The sequence below is a fragment of the Sphaerodactylus townsendi genome, linkage group LG01 (genome assembly GCF_021028975.2).
Source record: "Sphaerodactylus townsendi isolate TG3544 linkage group LG01, MPM_Stown_v2.3, whole genome shotgun sequence".
NCBI lineage: Eukaryota > Metazoa > Chordata > Lepidosauria > Squamata > Sphaerodactylidae > Sphaerodactylus > Sphaerodactylus townsendi.
Genome location: NC_059425.1, coordinates 48,419,713 through 48,431,346, shown reverse-complemented (window position 1 = coordinate 48,431,346; position 11,634 = coordinate 48,419,713).

Below are 11,634 nucleotides of genomic sequence, written 5' to 3'. Positions count from 1 at the left end.
GCCTCCCCCACCGTCCCTTTCCTCTCCCTCCCTCTCTTCCCTTGCATGCCACCCAGTGGTGAGAGCCAAAAATTTTAGTAATAGGTTCCCATGGTGGCGGGATTCAAACTGTGGCGTAGCACCAATGGGGCTGGGCGGGGCACGATGGGGGCGTGGCCGGCCATTCCAGGGGCGGGGCATTACTGGGCGGGGCTGTGGCAAGGACGCAGCCGCTGTGCCGGTCCTTGGGTGGGAAACGAATGCACACAGGCGCAGGCTGCCACGCACGCTGGTGCACCTCCTGCTAGACTGCTTCAAGTTCTGCGCGCTACTTCTGAGAGAAGGGGCGTAACTAAGGCAAAAATCACGTGACAAAATCACCAATTAGTAACCCCCTCTCGGCACACACAAATAATTAGTAACCTACTCTCGGGAACCTGTGAGAAACTTGCTGGATCCCATCTCTGATGCCACCCCTCCCTCTCAGTGGCAGTGGAGGTTAAGAGCTCGTGTATCTAATCTGAAGGAACCGGGTTTGATGCTCCGTTCTGCCACCTAAGCTGTGGAGGCTTATCTGGGGAATTCAGAGTAGCCTGTACACTCCCACACACACCAGCTGGGTGACCTTGGGCTAGTCACAGCTTCTCGGAGCTCTCTCAGTATTGCATGCCACCCCTCCTCCTCCCTCCCTTCCCTTTCCCTCCGCTAGGGTGGGTGGGTCATATCAAGATGCTGGTGGGATTCAAACTGTGGCGTAGCGCCAATGGGGCTGGGCTGAGCACGACAGGGGTGTGGCCAGGTATTCCAGGGGCGGGGCATTCCTGGGCGGGGCTGTGGCAAGGACGCAGCGGCTGCGCCAGTCCTTGGGTGGGAAATGAATGCACGCAGGCGCAGGCTGCCACGCATACCGGTGCACCTCCTGCTAGAATGCTTCAAGTTCTGCGCGCTACTTCTGAGAGGAGGGGCATAACTAAGGCAAAAATCACGTGGCAAAATCACCAATTAGTAACCCCCTCTTGGCACACACAAATAATTAGTGGCAGTGGAGGTTAAGAGCTCGTGTATCTAATCTGGAGGAACCGGGTTTGATTCTCCGTTCTGCCACCTGAGCTGTGGAGGCTTATCTGGGGAATTCAGATTAGCCTGTACACTCCCACACATGCCAGCTGAGTGACCTTGGGCTAGTCACAGCTTCTTGGAGCTCTCTCAGCCCCACCTACCTCACAGGGTGTTTGTTGTGAGGGGGGAAGGGCAAGGAGATTGTAAGCCCCTTTGAGTCTCCTGCAGGAGAGAATGGGGGGATATAAATCCAAACTCTTCTTCTTCTTCTCCTCCTCCTCCTCCTCCCTTCCCTCTCCCTCTCCCTCGTGTGTATGTGTTTCACTTCCATTCGAGTTACTGCCTATGTGCTGTTTTCTCTGCTCATCTCTGGCCATCTGATGAACATTCTAAGCAGCACAAACATTCTAAAAGTGACAGTTACACAGGCAGCTGCATGTCCTTCACCAGAGAGCGCCAGGAAAAAGGCGTTTTACCTGGGCCAGGTATGAAATTTCAGGTATGTGAACATCTAAAAACACTCTCGCCTGACTGACTATAGTGGCTGGGAATTTTCAGAGGAATTGGCCCAGCAGTTACTGAGGTACCCTGTCATCAACACATACACGGTTAGCTTTTTATATATATAGATTAATGTTTTGCCCTTCCACAGAGGAGCTCAGGGAGGCATTGTTATCTATTTTAGCTTCGTAGTAATTGTAAATACCTCAAGCAAAAGATAGTGGCTGCCCCAAGATCATCCAATGAGTTGCCTGGCAGAATAGAACATGAACCTGGTTCTACCTAGTTCTGGTCCAGCACTCAAGCCCACTACAGCACACTGACTAGTTGGTGCTGTGACGAATGCCAAAGGGCATGGAAGGTCCCTGTGCCAAATTTAACCTCTAACACAAAATCATTGTATTGAGGTAATTGGAGGAGACAAGGTCAGGTCAAGCCAATAGTTAGTAAAGCCAATGGTTCTCAACTGCTACTCTTGATTGTAAATAATGTAACACTACTCTACCTTCTATGGATGCTGTAAAAATTACTGCACGATCATATGATGCTGCCTGACACTTCACCACATCATTAGTTCACTTATCTACTCCAACTTGGGGTTGTGGTTGTTTAACTACAGAGACCAAGGAGTGAACCCGGAACATTCTACATGCATTTAGCTATGGTCTCTTCCCAATATTATTACTATTTATTCCATTTACAGAACACCCTTCTGCTGGAAGCTCAATATAAACATTATTTTGAACTAGAGAAAGGAATGGTCTCTGAAATGGAGTTGGAGAAAATATTGAGAAATGTGAAGATCTGGCTAATGCCGTTAGGAAACAACATTTAAAATTAAGATAATTTTCCAATTTCAATATCTGTTCTTTCTGTGGTGGGAGTGTAGTTCACTTTATGTGACTCAGTGTTTCATCTATGAACCACAGAGACAACGTCCCTAGGACAGAAGGGCTTTAAGCAGGTCTCAGGTTGACGTACGTTTCATAAAATACAGGTGTCCTGGTTTCCTTCACCTTTGCATGAACAGGCCAATGTGCCATGCATCTGAGCCAGTGTAACCTCAGCTTGTGGGTTCTGTGGGGCAGTACTTGGAAGGAGTTGCAAAGAACCAATTTTTAAACAACAAAATGGTTTACTTTTCTTTACAATTAACACTTGTAAAACATCAACATTTAACGTTACAATTCAAGGTCCTGTTCAGGTTGCATTTCAAGTCCTTCTATTTACAGTCTACTGATATTGCCAAGTCCAAATTCTTCTTTGCTGGTGGTTGGTTTTGAAGACTCCAAGGGCTTGATGAACAGGTTGCAACATGATGAAGGTTTCCAGGAGAACTCTCACCCATTACAACCACACAAGAAAACCCTGAAACAATAAACTCCAACATTTACAACATAGCAAAACAACAACTACCTTCCCAGTAGTTCCCAACAATATTGAAATTACCTTAACAAGGTGTTAAGGGCTTATAGAAATCAAGGTCCAAGTCTGGTAGCCTTGCTTCTTCTGCAAAAGAGCTCTTGCAGCCTCTCTGCTGCTCCGAGTCTCCACCCCCTTACTGGGTCAACCCATTCTGGGCCAACCCATTCTGGGCATGGGGGTTACACCAGCAGAGGTGATGACCACAAGACTCCTGAAAAACAGGACAATGAGAGCAGCAAACTGATCAAGTGAGGAGGCTCATCTTTTCACAAACATGTGTAGCCTGAAATGGTTTTATAATTGAATCTGTTTTGCAGCTCACTGCGTGTATTCAAAATTAGTCATGCATTGTCTTTAAAAAACCATAAAGCACGCATCAAACCTGTGTTTCCTTTTGCAAATTAGATTGCATGTTTGTCCCTGTGCTCTTTCACTGACTGTAAGACATTAGATTATGAGGATAGTTAGGCAACGATGAACATTTTTTAGAAGTTAAATTGTTTTCTTTTGGAGGCTCAAAAATATTTTTATCCTCTTGGTAGGTTACAATATTTAACTGTGGATGGCTCTAGAGACAATCCTGGGTCAGAAAATCAAAATGGGGCTTCCCTAGTATGTACATATGTACCATGAAGTCTCAACTGGCTTTTAGTGGTCCTTGCAATGGGTTTTCAAGGCAAGTATTGCCTCTCTCTACATAATCTTCATTGGTGCTCCTCCTTCAAAACACCGACCACCTGTGACACACCCCATATTGATCCCAAGGATCCATTTAACCTTTGGAGTAATGTTCCTAAACATTTCCTAAAAATTAGTTCAGATGGACACAACATCAGGCAACTCATCCTGGGCTATTAAGTTAACAAAGGACCAGCTAGCAACCATAACAATGTCCTTTGTGGGGTCAGGGTACATTTCTGTTTACCCACCGCTTGTGTACAAGTAGAAACAGCACTGTAGCCAGGCAATAAGGACATCTATCCTAACTGCAACTGGCTTTAAATGGGTGTCAAGTATTTTGTAATATATTGAGAGTTATTAAAGGAATATTGAATTATGTAATTTCAATTTTCAACATGAAAGAATGAATTATGGGTTCAAAAGGTGCTTCTTCGGAGTTTCATTGACTTGAAAAGAGAGGGAACTAATCAAAGCCATCTTTTGTCCTGATGGACTGGCTTTGGATCCATACAGCTGGGTCTCTGCTAGCTTGCTGAACCTGCTTTCTAAGAATAATCTGTATCTATAGTTTTTCTGACCTTACCCACAGAGTACCTTTTTATTTTGAGGAACCTCAGCATGTTGCAAGAGATTTATGCATGTGTTTTGAGGCATGCTCGAGCTTGCATAGACTAATTTTATGTTGAGAATTCATCCCAGAAAATCTTAAAAACCACCATCCCTATTCTTAAAGGGTCATATCGGTCTTTTTCTAAAGTTAGCACAGATGAAATGGAGAAAGGGCAGAGAATCAACCCAAAGGTCTGTGTTTCACATATGAAACTGTCTGCCAATATCAGCACTGTCTTCTCTGACTAGTAGCAGCTCTCCAGGCTGTCAGGTGGTTGTCTTTTACATCACCTTCTCCCTGCTCTTTATAACTGAAGATACTAGGAACTGGACCTGGAACCTTCTGCACACAAAACAGATGCTCTAATTCAGAGACATACTCCTACCCCTCTACTTTATAACATGCTTTGTCTAGAGTAATAATGACCACAGGATCAGCTGTTCCCTAGGATCCCATATGCTGTCATGGGGAGAGGGGCATCCTGCTCAGAGGATCAGGTTGTAAATACATTAATATATGGTGCTACATGAAGAAAAAAGTAGCTGTATTTAATATGACAAATGATATCCATTTTTAAAATACTTCTTTTTTACAGTGCATAGATCTTACAATGGTATACTGTATACTTAGGGGCTAGAAAGTCAGTTGTCTTCAAGGAAATGAAGGCAATAGACTAGAGGATGACTTAAGCGTTTCCCCTTTTTTAGGTATCTGAAGAACTTTCTGCTGTTGAAAAAGTCCAATAAGATTAAGAATCCATGAGATCTTTTTTTGTAATAATCCCCAGTCCTTAAGCAAACCCATTCCTTTTGTTGCTAGGGAATTCCTTAGGGTGGGAAAGTCAAAATTACATATTCCTTGATAAACATATACAGTTCAGTTTATTAAAGCTTCTTTGAAACATTCAAAAATATTTTTTTCTGGGATAAAATACCCACAGGTGAACTGTGTTATAATTAATGGTATGCTAATTAATAGAGTTTTCATTCAGAAGACCAGCCCAAATGTGTGATTCTTTAAGAGAACAAAACCAGTAGTTTGGAAAGTAATTTTAAATTAGATTCTTAAAGCACCAACTGGACTAGTTTGCAGGTAGCGTTAAGGTTTGAAGTGTATATTTTAATAAATTAACATACATTAAATGATGTTGAAGACTTGGCCTTTTCAGGAGAAGATGAACTGGAAGATGTCATAGTTAATGAGACATTAGAGCTGGTACAATAGTCAGAAGGGGCATGGCTCAGTGATTTAAATCTGTGAAATCTGAGATGTGTGACTGGTGTCACCTGATGGGTGACTGCTAGTGTACTACTCAAGTGAAGCTGGTTGACATTAAAAGACATCCCATAACTATCCCCAAGTCATGCTCTGCAGAACTTAACATGGTCCCAACAGGGACTTCTCAAAGTAGGTTCCCTGTTCAAAGTGGGAATTCCATAGCTAGAACATCCTGAAAATGTCCCATCAGCTTACAAGACAAGTGGTTTCAAAATCTTTTACTCTTTTCCCTAATGTTCAGCTAAAATCTAACCTCTTCTAATGTAATAATTTAGATCCATTGTTGCTATCTGGAACAGCAGATAAGAAAACCAAAATGTCTGAAGTCATGGAATGGTCAGATTTGGATCAAGATGGAACTGATATTGGAGGAACTAGGAAGATCTCAGGACTGAAATGACTGCTTAGAACATGTTGCAGGGGTGTGGTTGAGGAAAACAGTGATCTGGGCTCACCGTGAGTGGTGCCACCCCACTGGTCATGTTCAACTGCACTCCTTTTCTGAACTCTGTGGGAAATTTGGGAAGAGGTACAGTTGTGGGGGGCATGCAGAGTGCCCCCCTGATCATCAGGAGCGGCATCAGGGGTTCCAGCTCCCCACATCTCTCCAGAGACTCCACTGGCAGTTTGGGCTAGAGTTCTAGAACCAGGTTGCTGCACAGTGGTTGATGAGGTATTTTGCCATAAAGTGGCTTTAAGGATGGAGATAATTAGGAAAGCAATTGATAATAAAACTGCAAAGCAGGGACGTAGGTAAAGATTTTTTATGGGGGGGTTCGGGGGTGGGGCCACACCCCACCCACCCCTAAGGCATGGCCACGCCTCCCCAAGCCCCACCCCTGGCCTAGCGCTTATAAAAGCAGCTCTCCAAGCGGGCGTAACGAGGCAAACTGTAGCCCTGGGCAAAACCTGAGTTGGATGCCCCCCCCCCCATGGGTGGCCACTCCACCACGACCAATTTTTTTTTAGCACCAGGACATTGGTGCCTTCAGGGGGTGCATTTTTAGACATATCAGCACCACAATTTCAGCTTATCATTAGGAGACTGTCCTTATGCTACCCCCCAGGTTTGGTGAGGTTTGGTTCAAGGAATCCAAAGTTATAGACTCCAAAAGGGGGGGCCCATCCCCCATTGTTTCCAATGGGAGCTAATAGGAGATGGGGGCTACAGTTTTGAGGGTCCATAACTTTGGTCCCCATGAACCAAACTGCACCAAACCTGGGGGTATCATCAGGGCAGTCTCCTGAAAGTTTTGAGACTGTGCCTTCAGAAATGTGCCCCCACCCCCAGCCTGCAACCTCCATTGACGTAGTCTGGAAGGAAGCCACAAGGACTACAAGTTCCAGCATGCACTTGAAAGCTGGGCTGGAAGGATGATGGGAATTGTTGTTTGCCCTGTGACAAACGTCTACAAATCCTTTAAAACTTTTTATTTTTGTAAATGTTAGTTTTTAAGTCAGTCGCCCAAGCAGTTTACAAGATATGGATTAAAAACTGGTTGAGGAACAGGAAACAAAGGGTGGGTATAAATGGGAAGTTCTCACAATGGAGAGATGTAGGGAGTGATGTCCCCCAAGGATCCGTTTTGGGACCAGTGCTCTTAAACCTATTCATAAATGACCTGGAAGTAGGGGTGGGTACAGTGGCGTTCCTGCCTAGGGACAGGGGGTACCCTATGTCCCCGGGCGCCCCCCATTTGGTCACGTGTAGGGGCGGCAACATTTCAGGGTCGTTTGTGTGTTTTTAAACGTTTTAAGTGTTTTTTCACATTCCGGCCTGAAGGGGGCGCATTTTTAAGGCTAGCAGCACCATAATTTCAGGGTACCATCCAGAGACTGTCCTGATGATACCACCCAAAATTGGTGATGTTTGGTTCAGGGGAAGCAAAGTTATGGACCCCCAAAGGGAGTGCCCCTATCCCCATTGTTTTCAATGGGAGCTAACCTGAGATGGGGAATACCCATTTGAGGGACCATAACTTTGGTTCCCCTGAACATAACTTCACCAAACTTGGGTGGCATCATAAGAATAGTTAACAGATGATACACTGACATTTTGGTGTCACTAGCTTTAAAAATACACCCCTTCCAGGCACCTTAAGAAATTTGCCCAAGATTCTTTGTTTTGCAGTGACTTTGCTCCATTGTAGCCAATGGGGAATTTCTGAATGTGTAGGCAGGCTGCACATTTTTGAACATAGAGGCACCAGACTTTCAGGGTGGCTCCAGGAGGGCCTCCTGGTAATAGAATCCAGGTTTGGAGACCTTTGCTTCTGGGGGTTCAATTTTATGGGCCCCCAAAAGGCTTATTTTGTTTCCCCGCTCCTGCACATGAAAGCCTGTGGGCTGAGTTCTCTCAGCACGCTCTCAACTCCCCTCCCCCCCACTCCAGAAGCAAAGCTCACCAAGCTTGGATGTGATTACTCAAGGTCTCTTGGAACCACCTTGAAAGTCTGGTGCCTCTATCTTCAAAAATGTGCAGCCTGCCTCAGAAATTCCTCATTAGCTACAATGGAGCAAAGTCACTGCAAAACAAAGAATCTTGGGCAAATTTCTTGGGGTGCCTGGAAGGTGTGTATTTTTAAAGCTAGTGACACCAAAATGTCAGGGTATCATCTGTTAACTATTCTTATGATGCCACCCAAGTTTGGTGAAGTTATGTTCAGGGGGACCAAAGTTATGGTCCCTCAAATGGGTATCCCCCATCTCAGGATAGTGTAGTCGACCCACGTGGTCAGCGCAAGAACGAGACGAGACGCGGAGATAACATCTGGGAAACTGTCCTGATAGGACCCCCCAAGTTTGAATTTTAGTTTTGGTTTCAGGGGTTCAAAAGTTATGGACCCTAAAGGGGAGTGCCCCAGTCCCCCATTCTTTGCCTATAGGAGATGGGAGGCTACACTTTTGAGTGGTCCATAACTTTGGACCCCCTGAACTAAACTGCACCAAATCTTGGGGGGGTCCCATCAGAGACAGAATACTCCCCAGATGATAAATCACTAGTGCTGATATGTCCAAAAAATGCCATTCCCCTGCAGGAACATCCCAGAAATTTGCCCAAGATACTTTGTTCTGCGTGAAGACCTATTCTGCAATGCTGTCAATGGAGATTACAGGCTGGGGGGGGGGCATGTTGTGAAGGCACAGTCTCAAAACTTTCTCATGATCTCATCAGGGAGACTGCCCTAATATTACCCCCAGGTTTGGTGCAGTTTGGTTCATGGGGGGCCAAGTTACTTAGACCCTCCAAAACTGTAGCCCCAATCTCCTACTAGCTCCCCATTGGAAAAAAATGGGGGGATGGGAGGCACCCAGGAGTTTATAACTTTGGACTCCCTGAACCACATTCTACCAGGGGTAGCATAAGGAACCAGTCTCCTGATGATATGGATGAAATTTTTGGTGCTGCTAAGCGTTGAGGGGTGAGGAACCTCGCGGCTCTCCAGCCTATGTTCAGACACCTGTTCAATTCCATCAGCCCCCTGGGTCCGGCTTGCCCAATTGGCCATGCTGGCAGGGGCTGATGGGAATTGTAGTTCCTGAACATCTGGAGAGCCGCAGGTTCCCTACCCCTGTAGCTAGCCTAAAATCTGCGCCCCCTACAGGCCAAAAATGGAAAACCACTAAAAATACCCAAAAACGAACCCTGTATTTTGATGCCCCCCACAAGGTGGTGCTCTGGGCAGCTGCCCACCTTGCCCAATGGGCATTACACCCCTGTCTCTAAGGCTGGGGATGGCAGACTCCCCTGCTCTGCCCTTCCCTGTTCCCCACCAGCTGGCAGCTCCTTCTGCCCTCCCCTCTGGGCAGAGGCATAGAGGGAAAATGGAGCTCGGTGCAAAATCTGAATTTTGCCCCCCCCCCCCGGGGCAGCCGCTGTGATGCTGGAATCCACCCCCAAACAGCATCACTTTCAATGGTGTTTAAACTAGAGATGCCAAATTCTCCTTTTAAATCCATCTTAAAGGGAGAATCTGGGGTCCCCAGTTAAACAACATTGAAAGTGATGCTGTTTTGGGGTGGATTATCCCCCACCCTGAAACAGCATCACTTTCAATGTGGCATAGTGGTTAAGAGCAGGTGCATTCTAATCTGGAGGAACCGGATTTGATTCCCTGCTCTGCCACTTGAGCTGTGGAGGCTTATTTGGGGAATTCAGATTAGCATGTGCACTCCCACACATGCCAGCTGGGTGACCTTGGGCTAGTCACAGCTTTTTGGAGCTCTCTCAGCCCCACCCACCTCACAGGGTGTTTGTTGTGAGGGGGGAAGGGCAAGGAGATTGTAAGCTCCTTTGAGTCTCCTACAGAAGAGAAAGGGGGATATAAATCCAAACTTTTCTTCTTCTTCTAAACTGAGGACCTCAGATTCTCCCTTTAAATCCATGCCGAAGGGGGTGGATTTAAAAGGAGAATCTGGGGAAATTTGGGGGGTGCCTGCTGTCAGGGGTGCAATTGTTAAGCTAGAAATACCAAACTTTCAGGGAATCTTTAAGAGACTCTTCTAATGATACCCACCAAGTTTGGTGCAGTTTGGTTCAGGTGGTCCAAAGTTATGGACCCTCAAAAGTGTAGCCCCTATCTTCTGTTCTATAGGGGTTCCATTTAGGGACCACTTATAAAGTTGATATCTGTTGGAAGCAATCATAATTTTTGTTTTGTTTGTTTTGTTTTTTCAAATTTAAGCTCAGGGAATTTTCTTTGCAGTATATATTACATTTCAATAATAGGCAATTTATGCCAACTTTAGACCTAGATAGTAAAATCACATCGTCGGCATATAGCAAGATTGGTACAGCAACATTATCCATTGTTACACAGTGCATTCTAGCCTCTCTGAGCTTAGGTGCTAAATTGTTCAAAAATAAATTGAACAAGGTTGGTGCCAATATGCATTCTTGTTTTACACCAGTATTTATTGGAATTTTTATGGTAAGTTTGCCAATAGATGTACATTTTATTTGACAAGTTGTTTTATAATAGAGGCGTCTAATTAATGTTAAGAATCTTTAATCAGTGCCTAAAAGTCTTAATTTATCCCAAAGCAGAGTTCTATTTACCGAATCAAAGGCACCTTTAAGATCTAAAAAATCCAGAAAGATTTTGGTGTCACCCTGAGTCTTATATTTGGACATGAGCACATTGAGTAGCATATAATGATCTAGTGAAACATTAGTCATGCTTGTCAGAAATGTCATTTTAGTGCCGCAGGTGGCACACTTTTTAAATGTGGCTTGGGCACCATCCCAGAGACAAGAACTGCCATCATCAGTGTGAGGGAACAGACAAACAACTAGTCAGTGAAAGCTGGCTCATTTCACTCTCACCTTTTGAAGACGAAAAAGCTAGGAATCAAAAGCTACCTCAGCTTGGAACCCAAAAACCATAGAGAATTCTCACGAACGAATAGAAGGGCTAGACCAATCTGTATGTGTCAGCGGTGAAAAAGGAACTCGAGGGAAGGAGGCTGAGCCACTCTGAGTCACATGATGATTTGGGAGGAAAAGAACCATCACATGATGCTGGGAAGAGATTGCCCGCTACTCTTGCCAAGAGCTAAAAGAATTTTGCCAAATTGGCTGGCCTGCACAGGTGCTGTCCCCAATGTGGGGCTGCATTGAGACTGCAGATGAACCAGTGATCCAAGTTCGTTTTTCAGTGGAACCTATAACTCTATTGGGGAGGCGTCATAGCTAGTATCTGCTTGGCATGCAGAAGATCCCTAACATCTCTAATTTAAAGGATGAGGTAATGTGAAAAACGACTACCGGAGACCCTGGAGAGCTACTTCCAGTCTGACTGGACAATACTAATCATGATGAAATAATTCAGTATGTTTATATGTTCAACAGGTTGGGTATGTGCCCCCATTCCTGTGAACTCCATTTTGTGAGACTAGAAATATGTATGAGGGGGCATGCTACGTGCAATCCTGGAGAGCAACTACCATCTGGAATCCAGTACTGAAATAAATGTGTCTGTACAAGGCAGGTTATATCTGTTTCTGCCATATCCCCATGTTAGTGTGCAGAACATGTATTTCCAAAAGGTCTGATTATTCTGGGATTTCTTTAGCCCATGGTCCTGTATACCAGTGGATTT